Source organism: Sinohyriopsis cumingii, chromosome 2, assembly GCF_028554795.1.
Source record: "Sinohyriopsis cumingii isolate HCF-2022 chromosome 2, ASM2855479v2, whole genome shotgun sequence".
In the NCBI taxonomy this organism is placed as follows: Eukaryota; Metazoa; Mollusca; class Bivalvia; order Unionida; family Unionidae; genus Sinohyriopsis; species Sinohyriopsis cumingii.
The window spans coordinates 162,334,292-162,340,291 of NC_142962.1; the positions used below are offsets into that span (position 1 = coordinate 162,334,292).

General features: G+C 36.9%; 1 protein-coding gene across 2 annotated transcripts in view; it reads right to left on the minus strand.

The window, feature by feature from the left end:
* LOC149806226 (WD repeat and FYVE domain-containing protein 3-like) overlaps positions 1 to 4,177 on the minus strand; it is a 413,256-nt gene extending 409,079 nt beyond the window's left edge. For both annotated transcript variants that reach the window (XM_089951178.1, XM_089951177.1), the window contains exon 1: positions 4,008 to 4,177. The gene's annotated coding sequence lies outside the window, so the exon portion shown is untranslated. The remainder of the gene's footprint in view (positions 1 to 4,007) is intronic.
* Positions 4,178 to 6,000: the final 1,823 nt, after the last annotated feature.

Genomic DNA, 6,000 nt, shown 5'->3' on the forward strand with positions numbered 1-6,000 from the left:
CAGCTTTCACAGTGGTTGAATTGCAAAAGGTCATCAATGCCGTTTGCAGTCCCAATGGTGTGGAGAGAGCCAAGCAACCACCTAAATGACTGTTACTTCTGCTTGGTTTCTCCTCTTTCCGGCGGAATAACGAAGCGAAAGAAGTCGAGAATAGTCTACCCAAACATTCCGTCTGCACTGAGACCAGTTCCACATGGTGAGGGACTTCCTATTCCAGAACCTCCAGCAGAATATTCTCTTGATTCATCTGACGAAGACAAAGGTGAGTCGACCTGTTCTTCTCCTGGTCCATCAGCATGCAGTGATCCAGATTTTCACTGTGGTGCATCATCAACCCCACACAGAATAACACAGGAAGAACTAAATGACCTGATTCGTGATTTGGACTTATCAAAGAACAAGGCAGAATTGCTAGGATCAAGACTCCAACAATGGAATCTTCTAGAAGAAGATGTCACAATTACTGCATATCGAAAGCGCCACCAGCAATTGGAGCCTTTCTTCAGAAAGGAAAGTAATCTGATATTCTGTTCCGATATTGAGGGCCTCATGAATGCTTTAAAAATCACTCATGACCCACAAGAATGGAGACTATTTGTGGACTCTTCGAAACTGAGTCTCAAGGCTGTGCTTTTGCACAATGGAAACATTCTTCCATCTATTCCAGTAGCGTATGCTGTCCACATGAAAGAGACATACGATAACTTAAGGCAGCTACTGAATTCCATTGAGTATAACAAGTACAGCTGGCACCTCTGTGGTGATTTGAAGGTAGTTGCCCTTTTAATGGGACTGCAGCAAGGATATACAAAATACATGTGTTTCTTATGCGAGTGGGATAGCCGAGCAAGGGAAATGCACTACATGAGGAAGGAATGGACTCACAGGCAGAATGTAGCCATTGGAGAGAAGAATATCCAACACCCAGCTCTGGTTGAGGCTCAGAAAATCTTGCTACCACCCCTTCACATCAAACTAGGTTTGATGAAGAACTTCATGAAAGCCATTGACCGGACTTTGCCAGCATTCCGATACCTGCATGAAAAATTCCCTCGACTCAGCGAAGCAAAGATTAAAGAGGGAGTTTTTGTGGGTCCTCAGATTCGAGAGCTTTTCAAAGATGACCGGTTCAACAACTTGCTGGAAGGTGACGCGAAACAAGCATGGAAATGTTAGGGCAGAAAACTATAAGGAACTAGTAGAAGACAAGTTGATGAAGTATAAGAAACTTGGCTGCAATATGTCTCTAAAGATTCACCTCCTTCATTCCCATTTGGATTTCTTTCCTAGCAACTGTGGTATTGTTAGTGATGAACACGGCGAACGTTTTCATCAAGATATCGCAACAATGGAACAAAGATACCAGGGAAAATGGTCCACTACAATGCTGGCTGACTACTGCTGGACACTCCTCAGAGATGCTCCCGAACAGCTGTACAAGAGACAGGCGAAGAAATCTAAGATGTAGTCAATGACTTGATTTTTTATAGGTAGGCTATTACAGTTGACCTTTTACTATTGGAATGCATTTCGTTATGTAAACATTAATTTCTTGCAGATTACAAAAAAACTAGAGCCAATTTTGCAATTTGACTGTCATATTCGTGTTCAGCACATAAAAATTGATAAGAATTGACTAATTTTATTTCAGTAACATGACTTTTGTAAAAATTTGTTGTCCAGCGATATATTATGCCTATTGGAACTATAAGCAACATTACATTTCGTTCAAGAAACATATCCCACACATGAACCTACTTGAACATACTTCGGCATACCTCGACTACCATTGCATTTCAACATATGTATGTCAACAGAAAATGAAAGTGCGTCCATTTGCTAATGTCAGATCTTGATTTCACCAGGATAAAAACAATACAGTAAGTATATTAATTACATATCAATTTATAGAAGAGTGTTGATTTGGGCTGCCAAGTGTGTGAGATATTCCTGAAACTTTGATTAAATGTATGTCAACAGAAAATGAAAGTACGTCCATTTGCTAATGTCAGATCTTGATTTCACCAGGATAAAAACAATACAGTAAGTATATTAATTACATATCAATTTATAGAAGAGTGTTGATTTGGGCTGCCAAGTGTGTGAGATATTCCTGAAACTTTGATTATTTGTTCCAATGTCAACCAACATAGGAACACGCTATACGAGCCTGTTATTTGGGTAGTAAAACACAGAACTAAAACAAAAATAATGTGCTATGTCTTACATTGTATAGTCTGACTATACCAACCTGTTTGTACCCCGCTACAGATTTCAATAATGGAAATAAGAAGTGGAAGGAACTTAGTCAATTCATTCATTGATTTATAACTTCTTACCTGACTGTGAGTAGAGTGGCCCTAACATTATCGCCATCTGCGCGTTTCATACTTAATGGAAGATTTCAATATAAAAGACAGACATGCACGAGATCCATTTCCAGTTCCTGGACAAGTCCATTTTCAGCAAAGGAGTATGTGCACAACTATTTACAATGTTGAATCAAGCAAAGGAAGATAATGACAACAACAAATTTGCCTTTCACATGGATATAACAAGCGGTTTAATTTCTATATTCATGTGTGCAAAGGGATATAATTCCAAACTCTCAACATTATGGTAATTTACGGAATTATGCAGCAGTTACTGAGTAGGTAGCTACAATGTCGTAGCCTTAACTTGATTTGTTGTGGTTGAGGCTATGAACTGATCCCATATCATGTAATGGAGCAAAAAAAAATCATCACTTAAGTCAGAAAAACAAAAATGTCGAAATCTACTACATAAGTATAATCATGTTGTGAAAGATATTTGGTTTATTTTGAATTTATTAAGCCCTTACACGATAAAACAAATTGGTATGGTTACACTAACCTTATCGGTGTCTGCCATAACAGATAATGCAATACTCTCGCTGTGACTCCTTTGGATATTATACACTATGTTATTATCAATCAAGTGATGAATAATGGCTTCTTGGTGCAATCTGAAAGTTACTGATAAACCGTATTTACTTTTTATGTGCAGAATTTCTGAATCAAACCATGCCATATTTTTACTACAGTTTGTTTATGTTTCCAAATATGGCCTCAATGTCCTTATATGGCACATAAACAAACGAGGCTGAGAACGGAAGTATTCAATATTTGAAATAATATGGTGGACGATTAAATGAAAATATCATAAAAGAAAGGTAAATGAGATTTTACAATTATTTCTACAACGATCTGCGATACTTCTGGCATTAAATAAGAGGAATATTCAATTTGTTTAATTATATAAAAGGAATATGTTCAAATTGTTGATATTAGGCTAAAAGAGCACCAGGTGTGAATCACACCTGGCTTGCTCCATTGCTAGTACCCCGTCCATGAGGTAGGAACTGGGGTACTAATAGTTGTACTACTGAATGGGATGAACTATGTCATTATGTTGTCTGAATTAAATAAATTAGTCCATAATGTACACAATATGGCGCCGTGTTAGTATGGAAAGTCCGTTAAGTATGAAGGGTGCAGGGGATGCCAGTATTAGTGCTATTCTGGTCACAATCAGGTTCGACATTATAAATCAATGATTCAATTGACTTAGTTTTGTGCACTTTTTATCACATTAAAACTTTTCGTTATTTAAATCGGTAGTGGGTACAAATAAACGCGGATGAATAGTCAGACTATAGGACTAGACTTGTGGGTAAACTGTAACAACGATACGAGCCCTGTGCTGCAGTCTGCAGACAAAACCTAGTCGTGATACTGTTACTGTTGTAGTGAGGTCTCTCCCTGTCTTTTTTCACGTTATTATAATTGTTAACTATGGTTCAACCACTCTGTTACATTAAGATTTCAGTATTTCTTTTGAAACTTTAAAGCTGTCAAAGATCAACAGTCGGTTGGCGATGCTGAATCAAGTCCGAGCATCAATCACCGATTCAGACATATAACACATAAATCACACAACAAGTCGACAGTACCGTCTTTAGAATGATGTCAGGAGCTTCGACTTACCTGAAATACTACATTTCCTCATATTATTCCACAAACACACAAAAAAATAAAATAAAGTCCTGATAATTAATATTTACGGAATAAGTGAGCTTTTCTGCTAATACTACTTCCGGAAAAAGCAGCGCCACCAACTTAATTTTTAATGATTTCCGATATTGAAATCCTTATCACACAGGCGCAGATCAATCGGAATGTCCTCGGCTCTTCCCATCGACTGCTTGAAAAAATAAAAAATTAAAAAAATACATACTGGTTGCTTTACCCTGGTTTACGGCTTTGTTTTCACTGTGATGAAATTCGAATATAAAAACCATCTTGATGAAAAGTAATTAGAATGCATGTTACTTTATACAGTCTCAACAAATTTTGTTTTTCTAGTTTGCTAATTTTCTTTTGAATTATGAATAATGAAAACTAAGCACTATTTAAATACATAGAATATTTTTATTTGGCCAATGGCATCGGTTTCCAGTCGGCGCACGATTTACCCAAATACACCCAATTATACCCAAATACTCCCCAAATATACCCAAATACTCCCAAAGACTGTCCAGAAACAGTACGTGATATATTTAACAACTAAAGAAATTTTCAAATTCATTGCAAAGTTAAGTTCTGGGCTAAAATGAAATAGGTTAAATTAATAAAGCAATTAAAAATTCTTTGTACGAAACGTAACGAACATATCCAATTACCATTTGCTCGGAAATTATCGATATAAGTAGTGAATGGGGTGAGATTAGCGACAATGGGAATTAGCATTAAAAACACCCCCTGGGTAAGATTAGCGACAATGGAAATTTAACATTAACCACCCTGGGTAAGATTAGCGACAATGGAAATTTAACATGGGCAAAAAACCCTGGGTAAGATTAGCGACAATGGAATTTAACATTGGAGAAAGGAAAAAAAAGGAAATATCCATTTTAGCGACAAAGGCATTCGAACAATGGAAAAAAAAAATATCGATTCTAGGGACAAAGGCAATTGAACATGGGGAATAGAGTTTGGGTCTGTCTAGGGACAAGGGGAATTGAACATGGGAATAGAGTTTGGGTTTGTCTAGGGACAAAGGGGAATTGAACATGGGATTTTTTTTATTTTTTTTTTAAATTTAAAAAAAAGGGGTAGGCAATCGAAAGGCTATCTCTTTTCGAGAAATGTGGGTGAAATGGGCCTTTGGGTTTCTTCTTCTTCTAATTTCTTCTATTTCTCCACCAACTTCTTATTTTCTCTCCTACACTCTTTCTCTTCTTTTCTTTCTTTTCTTCCTTCTTTTTCTCTTCTTTCTGCTTCTCCTCCTCTTCTTTCTTCCTCTTCTCATTTTCTTCTTCCTTTTCAATTTTCTCGTTCCATACTCTCATCCTTATCCTTTCCTCTTCATCCTCCTTCTCCTCCTTTATTTTTTTCATCACAGCACTTATCATTTCCTTTACTTTTCTTAAGTTGTTAATCTGCATCTTCACTCTATGTCGGCTATAAGAATAGTGATCCTCGTTTAACCTCACTAACATTTGCTCCATCATACCTAAATTGTCCAGGACGTCCTGCAATGTTTTCATTTTATCGAGCTGGTTCGAAGCCATCTTCTTTTTTTATTCTTTGTAGAATGGTTTGAACCACGAATACTGTGGGTTCTTATAGTGAAAGCGCGGACGTGAAGGAAAACATCCCCCTACTTTCTCATTTCATATAATATACTATTTACATAAGTAAATCAGCAATAAACTAACCCCAAATTTACTATCCACACAATCGTACGTGATCGTTTACAAAACCCTAACTATACTCTCCACATACGCTAAGAAACAATAAACAAACCCCAAATCTACTATTTACACACGCAAATCATTAAAACAAAATCAATAATCTACTATCCACACAATCGTACGTGAGCGGTTACAAAACCCAAGCTATACTCTCCACATAGGCTAAGAAACAATAAACAAACCCAAATCTACTATCCACACAAACATACGTGAGTGCTTACAAA